General features: G+C 46.2%; 1 pseudogene across 1 annotated transcript in view; it reads left to right on the forward strand.

The window, feature by feature from the left end:
- LOC143642864 (cholinephosphotransferase 1-like) overlaps positions 1-14,033 on the forward strand; it is a 25,647-nt pseudogene continuing 11,614 nt past the window's right edge. The window contains exons 1-3 of the transcript XR_013155961.1: positions 1-151; positions 311-458; positions 726-866. The product of XR_013155961.1 is annotated as a cholinephosphotransferase 1-like (transcript). The remainder of the gene's footprint in view (positions 152-310; positions 459-725; positions 867-14,033) is intronic.

Consider the following 14,033-nt stretch of genomic DNA (forward strand, 5'->3'; position numbering starts at 1 on the left):
CGTCTTTGAAGGAAGTCAACAAAATGTGTCGTTCTGAGTGTTTTTACTCTCTTTCTGATTTGCTTTCAATTACAGCATCTCATTTGACAGTCATGGGGTCGAGAGATGAGTGGGCCTGAGGAGACCCATGCTGTGCCCTCTCACCAGGCAGGTGGGTCAGCAAGGAAGGGCGGGTCTCAGAAACCATTGCCAGCCTCGCACACGTGAACCCCAGCGGCACTGTCCGCTGGGGCCTAAAGGTTGAAGCACCCCAAGGTCGAGAAACTAACTTCTTGTTACTCAGCAGTCTTTATTATGAATTTATTTTTAGGCACCATACTGGACATTCCTTTTATGTGCCTTGGGACTCTTCATCTACCAGTCACTGGATGCTATTGATGGGAAACAAGCCAGAAGGACAAATTCTTGTTCTCCTTTAGGGGAGCTCTTTGACCATGGTTGTGACTCACTTTCCACAGGTAAATTAGTGGATTCTGCTGTGGGCCTTGTTGTACTAGAAGCTTAAGAACAGAAATGACCTGAGCTGTTGGAATGGCCAGTTTTTTGGAAGGCGTATATTTGGGGGCAAATTCCTAGTGTGATTAAAAAGTATCCTCAAGGATTTATTTTGTTAAGTGTACCTTATTTTAATGCCACGATTATGTCCCTTAAAACTAAACAGGCTATGGCAATTATTTCATTAATATTTTAAATTTCTTAATGGTTCTTAAACTTTTTTCTTTCAGTGTTTATGGCAGTTGGAGCTTCGATCGCTGTTCGCTTAGGAACCCATCCTGACTGGTTGTTTTCTGCTCTTTTATTGGAATGTTCATGTTTTATTGTGCTCACTGGCAGACATATGTTTCAGGCGTGTTGAGGTTTGGAAAGTAAGTATGTTTTTTAAGTTGTACATTAAAAAATATAATTAGGTTCCTTTCCGTAATCTGTTATACTTCATTTATCCATAATAAGCAGATCTTATGTCAGTATTTTGAATTTTCTTTTGCTGTATTGGAGCACCATAAATGCAATGTCTTAATTCAGGATTTTTAGGTATTCTGTGCTGTAAAATTATATTATCTGATAAGTAGTTTTTTTCTCCCTATCTCCAACTTACTAGCACAAGCTTACAGTAAGTAGGGAAAAGAGAAAATAAGGGACTTGAATAATAGAAAAAGAGTATGTAGTTCTTAACCACGCTGCAGATGACTTGTATAATAAGATAATGGGTGTCTAAAGGTCCTTTTGGTCAAATTTTCATGTGCCCCAAAAGAACAGGGGGACCCCTTGAAGCAGATTACTGACAACAGGTAATCATGAGATTCACGTTGGGGAGATAATATGGAAACAATTCGTAAATGCTAAAGAGCTACACATTAGATGATATACATATATATATCTGAAACTTCTTTCTTAGAGATATTGTGCAAACAGTATGCGCAAAGTAGGGACACTGTTCCTTTTTCCCATGTAGCCTAGCCTCTGCCTGATTTTTTTTTTAACTCATCTTGTTTCAAACTAAACTTACTTCTTTTCTAAGAATCTGTTCCCATTGCTTTCCCATCATGTTGCCACCACTGTTTGACTCCTGGAAGCTCAAACTCGTGCAGTCACCTTTGACTTCTTTTCCCTTTTATTTGTAGTGCTTTCTTTCGTCCCTTTCCATTTCTGCAGTCACTGCTCAGATCCTGGCTCTCATCACCTCTTGCCTGATGATTTCCAGTCTCTTAACTGGCCTTTCCATCCCTCACCATCCTCCTGGACTCCATCCTGCAGTTTGCCATGGGATTAAGTATCTAAAATGAGGCTTTGCATTTGTCACTCCCAATCATAATCCTTCGGTGGCTCCTTTTCAGAGATTAAGTCGAGTCTCTTGAGCCCATCTTTCAAAGTCCCGAACAGTCTGGTTCCTGCTGACATCTTCACTTTCATCCCCCTTCCTTGCCCTACCGGAATGCTCTGCGACCTGCTCGCCTCGCTGTCTGTGTCAGGCCAGCTGTCCTTAGTGGCATGATTGTATAATTGAGCGACTCAACTGAACTCTTTTGAAAATGAAAGGGAGTTCTGCCTGATTCTTTAAAGATTTTCTATTTGCTCGTTCTTAGCTTTGGCCTCCCATGTCTATTGATTGTTTTTAGCCCTACCTATGGCTGTAAGAGAAATAGTAGCTCCAAAAATAATCTCTGATAATGAGAAGAGACAGAAGAAATTAAAAACTGTGAATAGATTAGCAGAGAAGGCTTTTACCAATTTTTCACATTGTTTCTCCCTGTGGAGTTGCGGTCACCATCTGTTGAGCCCTTGCTTGTCTCAGACCCTGAGCAAGTGCTCCACGGGCGTGCTCTCATTTACTCCTCTCCTGTACCCGGGATGGGAGCTGGGAGGTATTACCTCCACGGTACAGATGAGTCAGAGAGGTTCAGTGAATGTCTTCAGTACTGCTACGTGCTAGAACCAGGATGAAAACTCAGGTCTGTTTGACTTCACACCCTCACCTTTAATGACTTCTGCTTGGTTCTGTGCGATCCGCTCTGCTGCAGATGCTCTTCAGTGGCATAAGCACTGAAGAAATCCTGATAAGGCCGAATTAGCTTAGAAAGCATTTATGAAAAACATGAGTCTTTATCTGATTCCTGATGTACTGGTCATGGAATCAAGGTAATTATGTACGATCAAATATACCTATTAATAGATTAAGAGAAGCTCAAATAAATAAAGCAGCTTTGCAAAGTGTAATGTAGTTTAGTTGACTTGCTGAATTTCCCATAGTAAACTGGAGGAATAAAATAATGCCATGTTCTGGTTAATTATTATTGTTAGAATTACTATTATTTAATGACTAACATTCTACTTCTTTGCTTTCTGACTTCATTAAAAATCTTTCTGAAGTGCATTCATTTGCATTTCAGGCCTAGTTACGCATGTCATGCTCATTGGCTGTTTATCAAGCGCCCCAAGTATGTGTCCAGGACCGGGGGTTCCGGGGAACTGGGGGCCACAGGGCAGGAGCCTGCTGGGCAGACGGGGAACCCAGCCTTAGGCGCAGTGGGGGAGTGAGGGTCCTCAGAACCAGGGGCAGCCTTTCAAAATTCTGATTCTGCACGGTAGATATCCTAAACTGTGAATTTTCCACTCTGCCAAGGTAAAAAATATCATGAGGGATCGAGTCTGATAGATTGTTGTTCCAGCTTAACACCACGTGGATCTGTATTGTAAATCTAAATATATTTTATGAATAAATTCTTGGTTTCAGCCTGTTTAATATGGTTTCCCTTTTTTTCCTGAAAAAAAAAAACATGTCAAATGATAGTTTGTTTGGTTGCGCTAATGCACTTAAGGCTTTGTTATTTTTTTTTTTTTTTTTTTTTACATGGGCAGGCACTGGGAATCGAACCCGGGTCCTCTGTCATGGCAGGCAAGCATTCTTGCCTGCTGAGCCACCGTGGCCTGCCCTAGGCTTTGTTATTTACATTACTATTTTTTTCAATTTTCAAAGCCCTTCACAATAATTTATTAGTCAGCATTGATTCTGCTTTAAGTATAATAGTTAAAAGCAGAGGCTCTGGAATCAGACTAAGTAGAATCGAATTCTGGCTCCAACATACAGTTGTGTGACCTGAAATAAGTTACTTAACCTAATTTTCTTCATCTGTAAAATGGGGATTTTCAACATAACTGTCTCAAAGGATCACTGTAAAAATCCATATGAATGTATGTAAAGCCCTTAGCACCGAATCTGGAGCACAGAAGCACTCAGAGTTAGCTATTAGTGTGCATTTCTCTTTATTGTGATTCAGAGTCCCTTGTGTGTTTACTTTCTCAAGAGTGGCATTAAAAAGTAAGTCTTACTAAAAATAGAAAACATGCCCTATATTAATCAGTAGGAGCTACTTATCAGTAACTGATTTCATAAGGAAATAAACGCACAGAGGAAGCTGAGTTAAAATAAAATTGAGGATGAAAGGCCAACAGTAATTTGAGTGTTTTATTGCCTACCGATGTAATATTTATTTAAACAATGAATTTGAATAAATATTTTTTGCAATATTTATACAAATATTTATTGAGCAGCTGCTATATGCCAGGTACTGTTCTAGGTGCTGAAGTAAAAAGAGTAAACAAAACAGACAAAAATCTCTACTCCAGTGGAGCATATGTGCTAATATGGGAAACAGACAATAAGGCATGATTTTTATGAATAAAAAATAGTGAATACAGTCTGCCAGCTGTGCTCATGCTCCTGTTTATGGGTACTGGTAGAAGACACAGGAATCCTAGTCAGAGAGGAGCACAGCTTAAGGCGCGGCAGTGGCCAGAGCCCAGGTACGTGGAGGCAGGCACCCGGGCCGGGCCGGGGCGGGCAGGGCTGGACGGGACGGGAGCCAGCACTCGCGGAGGGCTGGCCCCAGGGAGGGAGGCCAGGACTGCGCTTTCTAGGCTGCCCCAGCAGCAGTGAGCAGGGATGCTCTGGGCCCGTGGCAGCTTGCCTCTCCTACTATTAGGAGGAAAAACTAAGCAAGGGAAGAAAAGAAAGTGACTATTCAAATATTGTTCTAGTTTATGTATTGTCTGGTTTGCTGGGCTGCTGTGACAAGTATCACGCAGTGGACTGGCTTAACAGCAACGTTTATTGGGCGGTTTGCAGGCCAGAAGTCCAAGATCAAGGTGTCCTCAAGGCTCTGCTTTGTCCCCAGGGTCTCTAGTACTCCGGTGCTCGTTGACTGCAGTCCTCCGGGTCCCCCGCACCTATCGCGGCCTTCCTGCACAGAGCGTGCTCTCTCTCCCGCTCGCTCTCTCTCCCTCCCACCCCTTGTGTCTGTCCTTCTGCTTCTGGTGTTTTGGTGACCTGTCTCCGGCCCCTGCCTGGAGCTCCCTCGGTCACTGTGTCCGAGTTTCTTGCCGCGCGAGGACTGCAGTGGTGCGGATGAACCCGTCCTGAGTCAGGGGCCCACACCTGAAGTTTAATCTTCAGAAGGTCCCCTTCGCAAGTAAGCCCGCGCTCACAGGAATGTGGATTAGCACTAGGAACGTACCTTTTGAGTGGGCACAGAATTCAATCTGCACGCTTAGGAATATAGAAACCCTGTTTTGTAGAACAGAAATAGAAATATTGTTCTGTTTTATTTGTGACTATTTAAATTATTTTGCCTTATCAGTTGAAAATAGGTGGATTTCAATACAAATATGAATTTTATAATTCTCAACATGTCAATAAGTGTTTTTACCATGATCTTCAAGTAGTAAAAGATTGTTTTCAGCTTCAGTGACTCGTTAGTTTTTCTTTGGCACAGTTAGTGGAAAAAATTTTAAGACTCTAGTTAACCTCTGTCCCTGTACTATTGCTTGTTATGTGATAAGGCATATTTTCTTTGTAGCATATTTGCTTCTATGTAACAAGGGTCTTGTGTAATTCAATTATAGCAAACGATACTTTTAGCTTAATTTAAAAATTTAAACCAAACATTTTAGGCCCAAGTTCAGTGTTAAGTTGCGTTCTGTGGTATTTTATTTACCTATGAATATTTAAGACTCGGGGTTAATTTTCCTTCTTTCAAAGGCATGACAAATTTCCAGAGAATTAGGTCCATACTGCAGCATACGTGGTGTTCAACCTATTATGTAGCATTTCGTAGACCAGTTCTTCTCTAACTATTCTTGGTAAAGGACTAGTTTTTTATGCGTTCTTTTTTTTTCTTAACCATGGACAAAAAACAGGTAATAAATCTCATTATTTTGATGTGTTAATTTTGAAAGTCAGGCTCTCCCTCTTGCCTAGGGTTGGATTGCTGATCGGCTACAGCTCTTCTCTGATGCTTAGTCCGACTTCTGCTGGCCCGTTAGAGCAGTCCGTGTCTAACTGTTCACACTGCACGAGGGCTTCTGCACCTAGTTGTTGCTGGTACAATTTTTTTTTTTTTTTTTTTTTTGGTACGGGCAGGCTCCGGGAATCGAACCCGGGGGCCTTTGGCATGTGGTACAGCTTTAAAGATGGCCCTTTCATATGCCACTGTTTTGCCTCCAGGAGAGAGCTGCCTTTCCGCTGTTCCTGCCCCCCAAATCCTGATACTCTTTTTGCACAGAACTTCTCCCCAGCTCCTGTGATTTGTTTAACTTGTCTCCCCCACTCAGTGCCCCCTTTTTATTATACTTCTAGTTTTGGAACCCATCCTGCTTTATAGTACTTCAGTTTTCCCTTTTTTATTCCATGAAGCTTTTCCACTTCCAGTTACTTCCCCTTTAAGAGTATCCACTTGAAAAGCATCTGGTTTTTCTGTTTGTTTCATTTCGGTAGTTCAGTAATCAGAAACTGAGTGGAGTGTACATACTTCTTGCCACTGGTCTATTTCCTTGGGCCCTTCTTATATGTAAGTGCGGGTCAGCTGCTTGTGTCTGTGAACGTGGGTCCCTGTTCCTGGATACGTGTGGGGTCCCAGCTCACTGCTGAGAGCTCTGTGGTCTGCATCCACGCAGCAGGGGCCGTGACTGCCACCTCTGTGGGACTGTTATGCCACACAGGACTGGTGAGAGGCAGGGGACTGGACTGGTGGGTCACAGAGCTCCTACTTTTTTGGTGTTTTTCTTTTTTTCCTTTTTCTTCAGTTCACTGTTTGGGTAGTCCTTCTCCAGGCTCTCAGAATCCTTCAGTGTTCCAAGCAAGTGGGATTTCTCCTTTATTAGTTCTTTCTGAGAGGAGATTTTTTTTTCTAGAGCACGTCTTACGTTGCCATGTTGATGACATCTCCAGTTGGTGGTATTTGAGAGAAACTTAATCACAGTATATATTAAGGGAGAAATAATCTGTGCAGATCAAAAAACTGTAGTGACCAAGAACTTAATAATGAAGGCTGTTTGGAATTTTCCCTACTTTTTAAGTGAAATTGACTCTGGAGGGATTAAGAGTTCACCTTAAGCAGTATGGTTGTTTTTATATGATAACTTTCTTGCTGATTGCAAGGGTAAAGATTATTGTTAAAAAAAAAAATCAAACCTTACGGAAGTACATAAAATAGTACATTTTAATTTTCTGTAATTTCAGTGATAACCATTGAAATAACAGTGGTTATTACTGTTAAAATTTTTTAAACTTTTTTATTGTATCGTATAACATATATACAAAGCAAGGAAATAAAAAAGCAATAGTTTTCAAAGCACTCTTCAACAAGTGGTTATAGGGCAGATCCCAGAGTTTGTCATGGGCTACCATACGATCCTCTCAGATTTTTCCTTCTAGCTGCTCCACAATATAGGAAGCCAGATGGCTTAAGTATTTTTTTATCATTACAATCAACTTTTTTCATTTTGGGGGAACAATAACATATATACAAAGAAGCTATAAATTTCAAAGCACAGCACCATAATTAGTTGTAGAACATATTTCAGACTTTGACATGGGTTACAGTTTCACAATTTTAGGATTTTACTTCTAGCTGCTCTAAAATACTGGAGAAGAAAAGAGATATCAATTTAATGATTCAGCATTCATACTATTAGCAATTTCATATATACTGTTCAAAGTTTACATATGTGTGAGCATATGCTCTTCTGTAGCCTTTTTCACTTAACAGAGTAGTCAGATGACAATTTAGAGATGGAACTAAAGCTAAAAATAAACTAGAGCCTATAAAGATTTCTGCCTTTTTGGTGTTTACTGTAAGATTAACCTACATATTACAAACTGCGGTTTGGCCCAACCGCTAAACTATCGGGGACCCTCTACTCCTCAGCTTCTCAGTGCTTGCTAGACGACACTGCCGCACGCAGAAAAGGGGCTCGAGCCGGGGGTCTGGGTCCAAGGGGTGCGCGCAGGAGACCTCGCTGCGGGTCTAAAGGACTGGAGGCCGAGTCAATTAAGGCATGAAGCGAGGTAGCTTTATTGTAGGTAGACGCTTATGCCAGGGCCGCCAGTAGCTAAAGACCACGAGGCTCGTCGAGCCCTGGATTATATACAGTTTGAGGAGAGGCGGAGTTAGGGCGTGGCCTCCAGGGGAGGGTAGCCAATCACACAGGGAGGACGGATGAGTGACTGTGACCATAGAGATGCTGTTCCTGAGTGTACCCGTAGCAGAGGATGTTGGGTAGGTGGAGGACTAAGGAGAAGACCAATAGGGTTAGAGAGACAAGACTGCATCATCACTAGTCGCCAGCGAGGCCTGTAATTCAGAGGTCTAGAAGAACCGGACGTGCCAAAATGGCGAGGGAGGGAGAGAAAGAGACTAAGCCACCAGGCCAAGAATAAAATTATGCCACAATTCCTCTTTTTCTTTTTAAAGAACACACTTGTGTGACAAGTGGCGGGCATGAACCTTTGCTGGGAGGGGCAGTGATAAGATTCCCCTTGTGTGCAAGGCTCAGGGTTTCAGGGGAAGGGTATGTGCTGAGCCGACCCTTATGCAAATCTCATGTGCCCCAGAAGAGCCAGAGGAGGTCTGTTAGAGTGACCCTCTTCTGCGATTCTTGCGTCGCACCCAGCGGTGCCCATCTGGTGGACCCAGATGCACGTACTCTGGCAACATGCAGCCCCCATGGGGGAGTGTGAGGAATGTGGGCAGGCGATGACTGTTATAGCCTAGGGGAAGCAGGAGAGACTAGTCCTCCACTGTCCCCGACCCGAGGGTGATCAGTCCTCAGGAGAGGCTAGGCCTGCGAGTCAAACCTGGGCTTGTCTGCGTTCCTCCATAGAACAGTCCGGGCGAGTAGGCTGAACATAACAGCAGCCAAAACTGGGCCTCAGCTCGAGACCGGCGACAGAGAATGAGCAGCCTAGAAATGAGAAATGTTGAGGAGCAATAATGAGAATTTTATAGGAAAGGTAGTGCTATAAGTTGCGAGGGCGAGCAACGCTAGTTAACTATACCTGCGCTTGCTGCCGGTTGCCTGCATAAGAGAAAGGGTTTAGAGTTGTTAGAGCAAGAAGTTTTTAGGTATGCGGTGAAGATTTAGTCTCGCAAGGTGAGACGGGGCATAGAATGGTTAGCCGGGATAGGAGTAACACAGATGTTAGTGAAGGGGTACCGCCCATTGCAAACAGAGGAGGCAAGTTTACAAGGAGCTTTTACATTTAGAGCAATTAAGTCTCTTTGCTGTTGTAAATTGAACACAGCGCTATGCATCAGATGGTTGATATTTTCTTGTGTCTCCAAAGCTTGAGAGGTCGTTTGGGTCACGTCGAGGAGGGTTTCCGCAGTGACAGAGGCTTGAGTGAGGGTCACGGCGGCAACCGCACTGGCTGCTATAGCGGCGACGATGGCGGCGGCGATGGGGCTACGTGTTGCGCTGGGCAAGTTGTTACAGGATTCCTAGAAATAAGACTTAAAAGGAGAACTTATTTTATGCAATCACGGGGGGCTCAAACGCGCTCCCCTTTTAAACGCAGGTAATGAATGTGAGCAATCTCCCTATCCACTCTGTGTATAAATTCCATTACTCTTTTACAGGTTGGTGAGGGTTGGGAGGTTCGGCACCTGCTAAAATCCTTTTAAGATGAAGTCCCAACAGAATACAGCCCAGCAGCTGGGGTCCGGTTACCCTGACTGCCTGCATCACTTTGTCCCGCACAGCTATTTTAATTATTCTTTTAATTAAAGGAGAAAAACTAACAGGTTAATACACACTATGATATGGCAAGCAAAATTCTTTCTAATAGATTCCAATCTTTTGGGGCAATTGTTGCTAATATCACTGCCCACACTAGGGCCAGAGGACAATGAATAAGCATGAGACGTTAGTGATGGGGTAAACCTGTAAGCAGGAGTTCTTCTGGCTCCCGGTCTTTGGCTTTATTTGTAGAGGCCGTTGCTGGTCGGAAGGAGCGTAGTGGGATGTGTCTGACTGCCTGACAGAGCTTGTGAGGAGGGTATTTGCTGGAGACCTCCCCGTGGAAGCCGAGCATTAGCGCCTGCATGTCAGGATTAAATTGTAGCAGCCAGATAAACTGCTTGTCCTCAATAGGCCAGATTAGTACATCTGGAGGCCTCCCTACCAGCTGAACTGCTGCTTTGATTAGGTCTTGGGCTAAGGTTATCCACAGCTTTACCTGTGGGCAGATTTTACGGAGTTTACTTTTGGCTGGATGAATCCACATTAGGGGATCATCTTGCCAAAGAATGCCCGATGGTGAATGGTAAGTGTCTAGGATCATGGCTATTAGTGACTGATTAGGTTGATATCTACCCAGGTTACTGGAGGCAAAACATTCATTGAAAAGGTGTAAGGCTAGTTTCGCCTGCCATGTGAGCTTAATATGTTGATTAATGGCCTCGACTGTCTTGTTGCTAGTTTTTAACAATGAGAACAGTGGTTCCAACTGTTGGGTTGTTACGGGGAGGGCCGACCTGACCCAATTTATTTGCCACAAAGCTGTTGTAACTCATGCAATCGTAGGCGTTCCGGAATTTCGAATGAAAATTTAGTAGGTGCAACCTTCTGACCGATGGTATAGCCCAAGAATGTGTAGGGAGGAGTGGTTTGGACTTTATCGGGCTGGACAGTTAGCCCCAAACTTTGGAGATTAGCGATTAGCAACGACAAGACAGTCTGCAATTGTTCCTGAGTATCCGCTCCTACAAGCACATCGTCCACATAATGGAGAATAGTGGCTTGCGAGCGGAGAGGCTGCACAGCAACATCCACATATGCCTGACAAATGGCTGGGCTATTTCGCATGCCTTGTGGTAGAACCTTCCATTGATAACGCTGTGCTGCCCCCATGTGGTTAGTAACTGGCACTGTGAAGGCAAATTTTTCTTTGTCCCTGTCATGTAACGGAATGGAGAAGAAACAGTCCTTTATATCTATGGTGGCTATTTGCAGATGTTTAGCAAGAGCTCCAGGGTGAGGCATGCCAGGCTGAGGGGACCCCATAGGTCAGATATGCTTGTTAATTTCCCTGAGGTCATGAAGAAGTCTAAATTTGGTACCTCCCTTTTTACTGATGATAAAAACTGGAGAATTGTAAGGACTACGTGATGGCTCTATGTGTCCTGCGACTAATTGCTCTTGCACTAGTCGCTCTAATATTGTTAGCTTGTGGGACGGAAGCGGCCACTGCTCCACCCAGATAGGCTCCTCTGTGTCCCATTGAAGAGGAGTGGGTGCTGGAGGTGTAACGCGAGCAGTGGCGCAAACTATTGGGGGGGCTGCGAGGTAGTATCGGTCCCTACGTCTGCGGGGATGGCTCGCCCCCAGAGGGCCTGGCCGATGGTGGTTGAGAAACATTCTTGAGGGGGCTGCGTGGTAATATATGCCCCTGAGGCTGCTAGAATGTCTCGCCCCCATAAGATCTGGTCAATCGTGTTTAGAAACAACGGCCTGAAGACACCTCGGTGGCCTTCTTCATCCTCCCATGTAAGGGGAATGGCGGCTCTCGCCGAGGGGGCAGAGCCCGTGGCACCGATTACTGCGGGCCCTGAGGTAGTTGGGCACAGATTCTTCCATTTTGCAGGAAGGCATGAAATTTCTGCTCCCGAGTCCACCGTACCTAGAAGCCAATCGGCTCCGATTTTTAGTTTACGGGTGGGTTTGTTCGGGGTTATAGGAACGGTCCACATTATGGTTTGGGGGTGTTCCTGCTGACACCCCGGGTCTCTTGGGGACGGGGCTGAGACCTGCCCCTTTGGAAGTTTAAAGGTGGGTTAGGTGCGTGGCAATTGCGTGCCCAGTGATAGCCATTGTTACACTTTGGGCAAGGGGTTTTGGGCTTTCTCTCTTGCCAGCGTTTTCCTTCCGGTGGCTTGGCCCCCGTGTCTCTCGGGTCAGGTTGCTTAGGACACTCCCGAGCAAAATGTCCAGACTCACCGCACCGGTAACATTCATTAGTAGCTCTAAGTGCGAGTGCTAGGGAGTCAGCAAGATCTCTTGCGGAAGGGTTAATGTTGGAACAAGCAAGTACCCAATCAGAGATGGACTTCTCTCTAACGCCTGCCAGCGCTTGTCTGAAGATGGGACGGGCCCCCTCAAATATGAGTTCCTTAGCCAGCGCATCCTGCCCCTGATGATCATATATTTTGTTTCTGCAAGCCTCTTGTACCCTAGAGACAAAGGAGGCGAAATCCTCGTCTGTTCTCTGAATTAACTTGGTAATTTGTTCTGGTCTGGAGGCTGAGCAATTACGGAAGGCCCGCATGGCTACTTCTCGCAACTGAACCCAAAACCCATACGGGGCAGCGGTATAGACCGCTGGGTCGAAGTACCGACCGCTCCCGAGGAAAGACTCGAGAGGGATGCCGAGGCCCGGGGGCCCTCCTGGGTAATTTATCTGTCGAGCAGCCCGCTCGGCCTCTGAGTTGAAGTGCGCCTTCCAATCAACATACTGGCCTGGGGTGAGAATAGCTCTGGCTAGAGTTGTCCAATCGTGAGGTGTATTAAGCTGCGTGGACATTTCCTCTAGCAGGTGGGTCGCGTATGGACTCGCAAACCCGTCTTCCTTGACCGCTTTGCGCAGTTGCTTGATTGCCTCTGCACTGTGAGGATACCAAGCAAGTGGGCGCTGCTGCGTCGGCTGGAGAGTCATAGGGAAGCATCCAACCACGGGCGGCGGGAGGGGCCGCTGGGGCTCAGTAGGCCATGCCGCTGCAGCGGACTGAACAGGTGGGCTACCAGGCCAGACTGGGCCAGCGGCCGTGGCCCCAGAGTCACAAAATGATGGACGGGTCTCACAAAATGGCGGAGGAGGGGCATAAGATGGCGGACCAGGCTCCTCCCCTGTGAGAGGAGGGGCTGAGGAAGTGTCGTTCCACTTTTTTAACTCCGGAGGAGGCGGAAGTGGGTTGGGAGGGAGTGAGTTACAAGATGGCTCCTGGCCACTCCCTTTCGGGAGGGCGGGGTAGAGGTTCTTCCTGTGGCTTTGTTCTTTACTCGAGGAAGAAGCCGGAAGGCCGCCATTTGTATCCCTCGGAGGATCTACCTCTAGCCGATTATTAAGCTGATCGAGCAGCGACTCGGCGACAGAGTCTGACTCAGAATCGGAGCCATCAGTCTCCGCGGCCCTCGCTCGGGCTGGGCGGCCGTCTGTCGGCGGCGAGGAGCCCTGAAGGCAGGAGTGAATGGCAATGAGAGTGGGGAGCAACCCCGGAGGGAAACGCTTACCCTCGTGCTCCATTTTGTCCATTACTCCAGCAATTAGCTGATCATAAGTATCTGTACTCCACAGGTGGCAAGTCACTAGCCACGGGTTAAAAGGAAGCAGGAGATCCCAATAAACCTGCAGCTGCTTAACAGAGACTTTACACTTATAAGTGTCTAAAAGTGCCGCTAGGGCACGGACCTGTGGTGCCTGCTGCCGAGTAATTCTGCTACCCATGTTAACTAAAATTTAGGGAGACAACTAGCCACTCCGGTTAGGGCCTAGGACTTCCTTGGGAGTTTATTTGGGTGGCTAGCGCCGAGGGCGCTTACCTTGGACGAGGTCCTAGGGTGCCGTGGGAGTTCGCCGGGTGAGGAGAGAGGGGTCCCTGTTCGGGCGCCACTTGCGGTTTGGCCCAACCGCTAAACTATTGGGGACCCTCTACTCCTCAGCTTCTCACTGCTTGCTAGACGACACTGCCGCACGCAGAAAAGGGGCTCAAGCCGGGGGTCTGGGTCCAAGGGGCGCGCGCAGGAGACCTCGCTGCGGGTCTAAAGGACTGGAGGCCGAGTCAATTAAGGCATGAAGTGAGGTAGCTTTATTGTTGGTAGACGCTTATGCCAGGGCCGCCAGTAGCTAAAGACCATGAGGCTCGTCCAGCCCTGGATTATATACAGTTTGAGGAGAGGCAGAGTTAGGGCGTGGCCTCCAGGGGAGGGTAGCCAATCACACAGGGAGGACGGATGAGTGACTGTGACCATAGAGATGCTGTTCCTGAGTGTACCCGTAGCAGAGGATGTTGGGTAGGTGGAGGACTAAGGAGAAGACCAATAGGGTTAAAGAGACAAGACTGCATCATCACTAGTCCCCGGCGAGGCCTGTAATTCAGAGGTCTAGAAGAACCGGATGTGCCAAAATGGCAAGGGAGGGAGAGAAAGAGACTAAGCCACCAGGCCAAGAATAAAATTATGCCACAACAAACACCTTATCCTTT

This window comes from Tamandua tetradactyla, chromosome 7 (assembly GCF_023851605.1).
Source record: "Tamandua tetradactyla isolate mTamTet1 chromosome 7, mTamTet1.pri, whole genome shotgun sequence".
Taxonomy (NCBI): domain Eukaryota; kingdom Metazoa; phylum Chordata; class Mammalia; order Pilosa; family Myrmecophagidae; genus Tamandua; species Tamandua tetradactyla.